This window comes from Rhinopithecus bieti, unplaced genomic scaffold (assembly GCF_001698545.2).
Source record: "Rhinopithecus bieti isolate Rb0 unplaced genomic scaffold, ASM169854v2 scaffold_15436, whole genome shotgun sequence".
Lineage (NCBI taxonomy): Eukaryota > Metazoa > Chordata > Mammalia > Primates > Cercopithecidae > Rhinopithecus > Rhinopithecus bieti.
In genome coordinates, this window is record NW_016808313.1 from 128,896 (window position 1) to 140,626 (window position 11,731).

The following is an 11,731-nucleotide window of genomic DNA, read 5'->3' on the forward strand; positions in this document are numbered from 1 at the left end:
TTTTTTTTTTTTTTACAAATTCTGGATAAGTATGTTTTTAGATACATGATTTGCAAATATTTTCTTAGTGGCTTGTTCTTTCATTTTCTTAATGGTGTCTTTTGAAGCTCAGAGTGATTAAGTTTGATGAAGTCCACATGTGATTTTTTTTTTTCCTTTTTGAGTCATACTTTTAGTGTCCTATCTAAGAAATATTTGCCTACCCAAGATCAAGAAGACTTTCTCCTAGACTTTAGGGGATTTTAGATTTTCTTCTAAAACTTTTATAGCTTTAGCTCTCACACTTAAGTATGTGATTAATTTTGAGTTAATTCTTCTATATGGTAGGAGCAGGGGTGTACATTAATCTTTTGCATGTAGATATCCATTTGTTCCAATACCATTTTTTGCAAAGATTATCCTTTGCCCTTTGAATTGTCTTGGTGCTTTTGTTGAAAATCAATTCACCATAAATATAAGGGATTATTTCTGGACTCTCAATTTTATTCCAATGATTTATATGTTTAACTTTATAGTCAGTACTACACTGTGTTGATCACTGTAGCTTTATGATACGTTTTGCAATTAATTATAAGTCTTCCAACTTTCTATTTATTTCCAAATTGTTTTGGCTACTCTGAGTCCTTTGTATTTCTGTGTAAATATTAGAATCAACTTTTCAATTTCTGCAAAAGAAATTAAAAAAAACCTGCTGGGGATTTTATTATAGATCAATTTGAGGGAATTATTGGTACCTTAACAATATTGAGCTTCTGGTACATGGATGAAATGTTTCTCCCTTAATATAGGTTTCCTTTAATTTTTCTGAGCAATGACTTAATTTTTGGTGTGCAAGTCTTACAATCAATACGTTCTTGTGAGTTTGTGTGGTCCTGCCAGGGACACTTGTTTTTTCCTCAGAGGTCTCATTGAAAGCAATGGAGAGAGATAACTGGCTGAGCAGCTAAGAGTAGGGGGCGGTGTGCCAAGTAGGAAAGGCGTGGGTCTGGGGGTCAGGAGGACCGGGTCTGAGCTGTGGCAAGCCACTTAACCTCTCAGTTTGCTGACCTCTAAAATGAATGTAATGCAGTTTGTTTTGCTTCAATGTTATAAGCATTAGAGTTAGAAAAATGTTGGGATAGAGTGGGTGTTCACGATTTGCTGCCTGACCTTGTTGGTGCCCGTGATGATGATTATACAGCATTGTGCATGCCATTAAAGGGGAGGGGAAGAACTTGAGAGGAGATCTTAGGGCCCTAGTCCTGGCCAAAGAGTCTCCTTACAGCCCAAGACAGAAGCTGATGATCCACAGTAGAGAAGAAGAGAATATTCCAGTTCATTTTATATCCACACAGCTAATTGAATTAGCTACTATCACCCGAATTTTACACCAAGAAAACTGATGTTCAGAGAAATAAAGTCGAGTTCCTGGGATCACAAAGTGGGTAAGAGGCAGAGCAGGATTTAAATCCAGATTTGTTTGACTTCAAAGCTTATGCTTTTTCACTATTTCTCGTCACACCTGCTGACCCCACAATGTCTCATAAGGGGATCTGTAAGGCAGCCCTAAATTCCAAGCAGGACATGTAAGTCCTCAATGGAAAAATGGACACTGGTAAGTGATCACTATATCTTGCTTCTGCTTGTTCCTTAACATGTTAAAGTTTTAACTTTGCCTCAAGATTCAGAAAGGTAGTGATGACTCCTTTTACCAAGGATCAGGTGCAAGCTGAATTCATAAGGGGTGATCATAGTGAGCTATTACAAAAAGTCACCTGGCTATAGAGATTGAGATAAAAATGAAACCTTTGTTGCCAATGTTTTAATGTGACCTGACTTGAGCACCACATTTCACCAAATTTCAAGCCAAAAAGCTCCCATGTTCTCAGCTGTGATAGTTTGTGAGAGGAAGGTGGAGCTTGTGGCAATATGAGCTTCGGATCCGGAGCTGTAAATATTCTCCTGCTGGTTGTTCTTGGCTTGCTCAACAGTAGCACAACTGTCAATGTATTAACATGTCTTGTTTCCCATGTGGGAAACTTAGGTTTTGATTTCTAGGAGATTCATTAATATGGCAATATAGAGAATGCATGGGCTTTGGAATCAGTTAGATGAATTTTTGTTCCATTTCCATTATTTATTTGCTAGCTTTGTGATCCTGACAAATGTATTTACCTTATCTGAGCCTGTAAAATGGTGAAAATAATTGTCATGAGGATTAAGATGAGATAATGTCTATAAACCACTTATTAGTGCCAGGTATATAATACAGTCTAGACAAATAGTACTATTTCTTCTTTGGATTGGAGTTTAAAATAAGTAGCTTTAGTGTCAAAGATATCTCACTCTGGCAAGTATATTAGTCAGCATTTGCTGCAGTAACAAACAGCCCCAAAAGTTCAGCTGCTAAAAATGACATTCAGGCTAGGTGTGGTGGCTCATGCCTATAATCCAAGCACTTTGGGAGGCCAAGGTGGGAGAATTGCTGGAAGCCAGGATTTTGAGACCAGCCTAGGCAACACAGTGAGACCCCTATCTCTAAAAAAATTAAGAAAAAATAGCTGGGCATGGTGGCACACACCTATAGTCTCAGTTACTTAGAAGTCTGAGACAAGAGGATCACTTGACCCCAGGAGTTCAAGGCTGCAGTGAACCATGACTGGGTTACTGCATTCCAGCCTGGGCAACAGAATGAGACCTCGACTCTATAAAATTTTAAAAAAATCACATTCGTTTATGTATTGCTTATGTTGCATGAGGGCCTTGCTGGACTTTGCTGGGTTGGGTTCTGCTCTTTGTATCTTTTTATTGCAAGACCCTGGTTGAAGGAACATGCTGTTCTTATGGTGGAGGGCAGAAACTCAAGAGGACTGGAGCCAATCCATGTTAGTGCATTTAAAGTCTCTGCTTGGCCATGGTGTGTATCATATTTGCTCACATTGATGATCATATGCTCAAGCTCAGAGTCACTTGGTAGGTAAGTGTACTTCATCTAAAGGGAAACATGGTAGGAGGTTTGTAAATGAATAGTGTAATCTGTAGCAAGTAAGAATTTTAATAGAGGCAATTCTTGGTAATACAAGTATTGATCATTGCATACATGGAATATTTGAGCCTTTTCATTTCTATCTTTCTCTTTGGCTATGGAAGTTTGTCTCCTTATTCAGTTTTTCTTACTTAAAGCAGAGCTGATGAAAGATAATTTGTCAATATCTGAGAAAAGATTTCCTGTTTCTCTTCCAACCTCTTATTCTCAGCCACTTGTGATTCATCCTTCTTTACTGTTGGCATTCTCAAGGCTTTCGTAGGCCCTTTCTCTTCTTCTATGCTTTTCTACAGGTGATCTTATACATAACCATGGCTTCAGTTAAGTACTCTCTGATGATTCTTATTTCCACATTCTCAGCACAGATGCCTCAGAGTCCCAGACCCATATAGCCTACTGCCTGCTCGACAGCTCTGGTTTGATTTCCACATAAATGTCAGTATAGTAAGACTTAACTCTGGTCACTGTAAGTGTACCCTCAAGGACCAGGCCATCCAGCCAGTTGTTCTTGGCAAACACTTAGAATCCGTTCTTAGTATCTCCTTCTCTCTTACTCTCCTATCCAATCAATCTACAGATTCTCTTCTCTTTACCTCCTTGGGGACTCTGTGATCAGCCACTTCTTCCCATCCCCACTGCTACCACCAAACCATGATCCTCTTTCACCTGGCAATTGCAATGTCCCCTAATTGTCTTTTTACATCCTTTCTTTTCCCTTTCTAGTCAGAGTCTTTTTATTTAAATTCAAACTTGGTCATATCTTCTTTTGGCTTAAAACTCTTCAGTGACTTTCAGTAGCTTTTAGGATAAAGACCAAAACGCTTTCCATGGACCTGTTGATTTGGTCTTTTCCTGTCTGTCCCATTTTATTTTGCACTCCTCTTCTTATTGCTTATATTGTAGCTTCAATGCTCTCTTCTTTCAAATCCTTGAATATGTCATGCTGTCACCTACCTTTGGGACTCTGCACATGCTTTCCTCAGTTGCAGTGTTTTTTCCTGACCTCCATCCTTGAAATCCCAGCTCAGATGTCTCCTTGTTGAAACGCTCCTTATCTTCTCCAGGCTGAGAGAGCTCTTTGCTCTTCTGTGGTCTGAAAAAGTCTATACATGTACTTATGTGTATAGAATCCATCTTGTAATGTTATTATTTGCTTATATGACACTCCGCCTGGGGTGCAAAGTCTTAGAGTAGGGTACCATCTCATTTTCCAAACAATTTTTTTTTTTTTTTTTTTTTGAGATGGAGTCTCGCTCTGTCGCCCAGGCTGGAGTGCAGTGGCCGGATTTCAGCTCACTGCAAGCTCCGCCTCCCGGGTTTACGCCATTCTCCTGCCTCAGCCTCCTGAGTAGCTGGGACTACAGGCGCCCGCCACCTCGCCCGGCTAGTTTTTTTTTTTTGTATTTTTTAGTAGAGACGGGGTTTCACCATGTTAGCCAGGATGGTCTCGATCTCCTGACCTCGTGATCCGCCCGTCTCGGCCTCCCTAAGTGCTGGGATTACAGGCTTGAGCCACCGCACCCGGCCTTCCAAACAATTTTTAAACGTTCTTTTGATCTCAAAAAAAATTGTGCAAAACCCAGGCTTAGAGAAACCAAGATTCCCTACTTGAGGACTTCTTTTAAATGAAACCTTGTAATAACAAGCATAAAAAATTGAAGGCAGCCGGGCATGGTGGCTCACGCCTGTAATCCCAGCACTTTGGAATGTGGAGGTGAGTGGATCATGAGATCAGGAGTTCAAGACCAGTCTGGCCAAGATGGTGAAACCTCGTCTGTACTAAAAATACAAAAATTAGCCAGGCGTGGTGATGGGTGCCTGTAATCCCAGCTACTTGGGAGGCTGAGGCAGGAGAATCGCTTGAACCCGGGAGGTGGAGGTTGCAGTGAGCTGAGATCATGCCATTACACTCCAGCCTGGGCAATAAGAGCAAAACTCCATCTTAAAAAAAAAAAAAAAAAAGAAAAAAAAAGGAGGTAGGAGGAATATCAGAGCTCTAGCCCACAACCTTTATTTTTACTTAATAAAAAAATTGAAGGCTAGAGAGATGGAATGGTTTGCTTATGATTATGCAGCTGGTGGTGTCAAGCAAGAACAAAACACGAGTGCTATCAGTCCATCTGAAAAAGAGCGTTCTTGTGTGTGGAGTGCTAAGGTGGCTCATTCTTTCCCCAAAGCTACCAGTTTTTTTTGAAGACCTAATTTGTGCCAGTAATTATATTAAAGTCCTTTGCATAAAGAGTCTCTAACTTTTAGAACCACAAGGCGAGTTTAATCCCCATTTTAATTTGAGGGAAAAGGAGAATAACAGAGATTATAATGTGTTCAAGGCTCATGTCACTGACTAGGAAATGTCTAACCATGTCAATAATACTTATCATTATATTGTATTTCTTTTTACTTGTTTATTTGGCAGGGTGAGGAGTTAAGACTAGATCAGCCTAAGGAGATTTTCATTGGAAACTGGTAATCCCTGAGAGGCTTTCTTAGTAGGAAACTTGCAAGGTTTCAGCGCTTTAATATAAGTTGTTGCAGTATGAGTTTCAGTGAGTTTGTAATTCAGGGAGCTTTATGAAGCCCCTGCCATGTGTACTGCTCCGTGCCAAGTTAAGTGGAGGTAAAGAAGAACTAGAAGCCATGAGTATGCACCAGTCCTGATCCATTTTGCTGAATGAGAATGAGCCCAGAGTCAGAGTCACTTAAGTGAGTCCGAGGAGTGGCATGCAAGTAAACTCTAAGTTATGTACCTGAGTCTGTTGTTCTTTTTTTTTTTTTTTCTTGATATGGAGTTTCGCTCTTGTTGCCCAGGCTGGAGTGCAGTGGCGCCATCTCAGCTCACTGCAATCTCCGCCTCACACATTCAAGCGATTCTCCTGCCTCAGCCTCCCTATTAGCTGGGATTACAGGCATGCACCACCACACCTGGCTAATTTTGTAATTTTAGTAGAGACAGGGTTTCACCATGTTGGTCAGGCTGGTCTCGAACTCCTGACCTCAGGCGATCCGCCCACCTCGACCTCTCAAAGTGCTGGGATTACAGGTATGAGCCACCACTCCTGGCTGTTGTTCTTAAATGTTAATCTCTTGGCCTAAATAGTCGGCCTGCTTAAAACATCAACCAGCCCTAACCCTTTCATCATCTGATTCTTGTCAAACACTGAGTGTTGCATTGAGAATTCCCCACATTCTTAGTGGTTCCTCTGTACTCCTCGGTAGTATCAGAACTATTATTGCCAGAGCTGATTGACAGCGTGCGGTCTTCACCATCTGGCTCCTTGCAAAGAACGGATAATCCTTTTAAAGTCTTAATAGTAATAGATGATTTGTTTGGCCTTATTTTCTAACATTAGCTTTTAGACAGACTGTGTCAAATCCACAGGTTTTGAATTTGCATCCTAGCCTACAGATGGAGAGCAGTTACTTAGAAACAGGAAAGAGCTGAGAACAGGGTCATGCAAAATCAGATCTGGAAAAGCTTATTTTGCTAATTTCCTTAATGTGGAAGTCTTTTTATGTGAACCTAGAGGAAGAGTAAGTTGGTAGAGAAAACGTGAAACATGGTGTCAGGAAGACCTGGGTTGCTGAACATCTCAGTTCTGCTGGGGACTAGCCAGTGAAACAGGACAACCATGAAACTTTCTAAGCCTTAGTTTTTTTTAACCCATACAATGGGGACAGTAATATCTTTCAAAGTTGTGAAGTGATTTGTGAGTTAGAAATCAGTCTAAAATTATTAGGTAGTGTCTATGTAGAACCCAGTCCTTTCTTCCTCAGGTGGGCCAGTGTTGAGGAAATGTAGGGAGGTGGGTGAGGTTGTACACGGAAGGGTTGCTTGTGAGGTATCCTCAGCCCAGTAACGACCTTGCAATCTCAGAAACAGCTGCTGTGTAGATGGACTTGGCAAAGACCCGGCAAAAAGAGAAACTTCAACAGATGGGCTCAGGAGAGGTGACCAGACACTGCTTCCCTCCTCCCCTTTTGTTAACCTCAGGTACAGAAGGTTGAGTTACTCAGAAGCCTCCCTTAATGGTGAGTTATCATCCTTGTTCCAGGCTAGGCTCCTCTCTTATTTTGTTTAATCCTCTTTACCGCCAATTCCCATTCATCGTTTTTTGCATGCTCATTCATATAATGTGTTTAAAAGTGTATTTAAAATAGTGCCTCTTTTGTGACAGGTTTTGCTGTCATCCTTGGGAGACATCAGTGAACAAAATAAGCAAAAATGCCCATTCTCAGGGAGCTTATATTCTAGAGGTGAAGGTGAGGGTGAGAAGACAGTACTTACTGCCTTTTAGACTAGGATAGAATTTAGTTATTATAGTTGATTGTTGTCTAAGTTAAACATTGAGCAGGGTAAGGGGGAAGGAGTGTGAATGCATGTATAGGGGACTTTGAAGGGTTACAAGCCCAGGCAGAGGGAAGAGCCAGTGCAAAGGCTCTGTGGCAGCATCAATGCCCCATATCATTTCATGGCAGCAGGGAGGCCAGTGAGGCTGGGCAGAGTGAGCAACGGGGTAGTGATAGAGGATGACATCAGTGAGGTAAAGAGGTGGTGGGAGTAGGGGTGGAGGCACATCATTTAGGGCCTGGTGGGACATTTAGAAGACTTTGGCTCTTATTGTGATAGGGAGCCATTTCAGGACGCTGAGTGTTGTAGAGTGTTCTCATTATATTTATTCTTTTTTTCCCTACTCAGCTGTATTCATCTTGTTGCTAGATGTATGCCTATTTATTTATTTATTTATTTATTTATTTTGAGATGGAGTCTCGCTCTGTCGCCCAGGCTGGAATGCAGTGGCATGATCTTGGATCACTGCAAGCTCCACCTCCTGGGTTCATGCTATTCTCCTGCCTCAGCCTCCTGAGTAGCTGGGACTACAGGCGTCTGCCACCACACCCGGCTAATTTTTTTTTGTATTTTTTAGTAGAGACGGGATTTCACCATGTTAGCCAGGGTGGTCTTGATTTTCTGACCTTGTGATCCGCCCACCTCGGCCTCCCAAAGTGCTGGGATTACAGGCATGACTCACCGCACTTGGCTCCTAGTTATTTATTTCTAACTGTCCTATAGTAATCCACAAATTTTCCCTAGTCACTCTTCCAACCCCCTGCCATTACAAATAATACTGCCATGGATGTCTTTGTATGTGTTCCCTTGTGCACTTGTATGATCATTTCTGTGGAGAAACACCCAGGAACAATTGGGCTTGCTGGGTCCCGGGGTAGACAGACACTGAATTTAACTTAATGGTGCCAGATGACTCTCTAGGCTGGCTGTACCCATTTAGAGTCCCTTCAGCAAGGCATGAGGGTTCCTGCAGCTCAATATGCAACATCCAGATTTCAAAACTTCGCAAATCTAACAGGGACACAGTGACATCTATTGTTTTCATTTGCATTCTCTGATTACTGATGAGCGTCAGCATCTCTTTACATGCTTGCTAGTTTTTTTTTTTTTTTTTTGCTTCCCCTATCCATTGCCTGTTCATATTCTTAGCCATTTTTTTTTTCTATTGGAGTTCTGTGCTTTTCTTTTTGATTTGTAGGAGCTCCTTGTATGTTCTGGATATTATCCAGAGTTGTTTTTAGAAGCTTAGATTTAGAGGTGACCTTTGAGGTAATCTAGTCTAACTACTTCATTTTATAGTTGGGGAAACTGAGACCCAAGCAATGAAGTGATTTTTTTCAGATTACATACATAGTGGAAAAGCTGAGACTCGAAATCAATACTTTTTCCCTATATCATATTTAGTGGGATGACTTGCACTGAGGCAGGAATGAAAGTCAAAGGTGAGCAGGAGCTGTAGGGCATTGCTGCTTCTCCACTATCTGCATTTCTTTGCAGGCAGAAGAGCCACTTTACCTGACTCGTTGGCCAAGGATAGCTCTGGACCCAAGAGACCCTGGGTCTGATGACCATTTCCTCCCATTCACACTGTCATGACCTTATTTCAGGACTTTATCCTTTTGCTTAACTTGTGTTTCTCATATTTTGGTGTGTATGAAATTCACCTAGTGAACTTATTAAAATGCAGGATACTGCCCATCCTTCCTGAGCATCTGAAGGAATGAGAGATCCTCGGAATCTTGATGTGGGTCCGTGAGCCTTCTTTGGAGAAACATTGACCACTTTTGTCAGCTCCCTGATTGGTCTTCTGTCTCCATTTTCTAGTCACCTTCATTGGTCTTCATCTTCTAGTCACCTTCATTTCTCTTCCAGGCTCCAAACACAACTACAACTCTTCCCCTAACACATCTGTTTGCCATACCTCCATACTCACACCCTTACCATCCATTTGAAATGCTCCTTCCTGTATGAAATTCTATGATTTTTCAAGGTGTAGGTCAAGCATAGTCTCCCCTAAAAAGCCCTCCCTGATTTTTCTGATAATTAAGTGCAGGGGCCTGTTGCAAATGGGGAAATGCAGCAGGTGGTATGAGTGTCCCATTGACTAGTACCCTACCCTTTGTAATCACGATGGACACCTCGCCATTTAAGGTGGTTAAAGACAAAAGACACCTCTCAGAGGAAAGGAGAAACATCCTGGACCAGCTGGTCTTTCCTTTAAAAAAATTCATTTTTATCAGATATACATGCACATAGTTTAAAGAGTAGCAGTTGTACAACAGTTTTTTATTAAACAGCAGTCTTCCATTTTTTTTTGTCCTAGTGTTTTTTCCTCTCCAGAGGCAAGCACCTGGAACTCTTTTTGCTGATTCTTTTGATATGTCTAAAGGTATATGCTTTTATTGCTCCTACTTGATTTTTCAGTGTTAGGCACCAGCTATTGAATTTCCACTGAGACAATGAGGATTTAACCCTCCCTCCTTCCCATATTCCTTCCCCATATTTTATTACCCAGCATGTTTTTGCATCCAGTATGCCGTGTGGTGCTTCTCAGGTTGACTGATGCTGCCAGGCACCTGGCTATCCAAATCAGAAATTTGGGCCCTCTCCTTAACTCCTTCTTTCTCTGAATCCTCCCTCCATTAATTCTTCCCCAACCTCCCATATCCAGTTACTCATGAAATTCTGTCAGCTCTACCTCTGACATAACCTCACAAATTCATTCAGTTCTGTTTGTTCCCACAGCCACTGCCTTTGGTCTATTACCCTCAACCCCCACTAGAACACTACAGTACTGCTAGTCTCCCCATTTTCCATCATGCCTCCCTCTGGTCTCTTCTTCACCTTATAGCCAGAGTGAGTTTTCTCAAACACAGGTTAACTAGACTCGGTGGTTCTCATGCTTACAACTCTCATGCTTACTTCAGGAGCAAGTTCCATATCTTATCCTGGTGGGGCAGAGACAATTCCTTGTTTTCCATAGCATTCCTGGCACACAGACTATGTTTCTCTGCAGTAAGGTTGGGACCGTGTGAAATGTGAGTGGAAGTGACACGTGTCATTTCCAGGCCCAGCAGTTACAAGCTGTGTAGCTTGTAACTATGGCCTATGTAACTAGAGGCCTATGGCCTCTCTTTTCTCTTCTGGAGTGGACCTCTGAGGCCATGTTCTAGGTGCTGGAGCTACAGGGTGGGAGGGCTCCCTACCCACATAGGACTCTACATGAGTGACAAATTAGTCTTTGTTGTGGTAAGCCAGTGAGACTTTGGGGTTAATTTGTTATTGTAGCATAGGCTATCATAATCCTGACCACCACAAGGATAGAAAAGGCCCTTCAGGATCTGGCCTTGCTTCTCTCTCTAACATTACTTCTCTGTTCTTCCTTCCCTTATATTCTATATTCCAGTTATAATGGCATGCCAGGCTCTTCCTCACTTCCAGGCCTTTGTATATGCAGCTCTTTTTGCTTAGGATGTCTTTTTGTCACCCACATCCACTTTACTACTTTGCCTAGTGAATCTCAACTCAACTTTCAAGCCTCAGCATAGATGCCTCTTGCTCTGAGAAGCCCTCCAGGATACCCTACTGCCTCCTGGTTGAGGCGCCCTTCCTCTGGGTCCCCTTGGAATACTGTGCCGGCCCTTCACTTACCCACTCTGTCTTGAAATGGCCTGTTTCCTTGTTTCTCCACCAAAGTGAACTGGAAGCTCCCTGAGCTTCATGACTTTGCCCCATTCACTGTGATCTTCTCAGGCCTCGTCAGAGTAGGTGCTCAGATCATTTTTGTGGAATGAGTTATTGCTGGAAGACCCAGGCAAAATCTTGGGGAAGAAGCTATCGTGAAAAGCCGCAATTCACATTTCTTTTGCTAAGACTTTCTTAGTAGTTTAAATTCCTGAGAGACAATATTGATTAGTGATTTGGAGGAAACCATCTATAGTCAGATAGAGCTGGTTTCACTTCTGGTTTTACTAGATGTGTGATATTTAGCAAGTTACTTATCCTCTTAAGCCTCAGTTTCAGGATCTGATGGGAATAATGTCTACTGCATGGGATTGTTGTGATGATTCAATTAGTTGAGATGCACGTGTTTATGTGTGTATGTGTATGTGTTTGTGTGTATGTATATGCACTTAGAACAATGCTTAACATATAGAAGGGCCCAATAAATGTTAGACGTGTTATTACATTAAAAATACCCTAATTGCAAATAGAGTATCCTAGATTGGGTCTTGGAACAGAGAAAAGGGCATTGTGAAAAAACAAACAACAACAAAAACCAGTGAAATACCAATAAAGTCTGGAATTTAGTTAATAGTAGTGTTCCAGTATAAGTTTTTCAGCTTTGATAAATATAC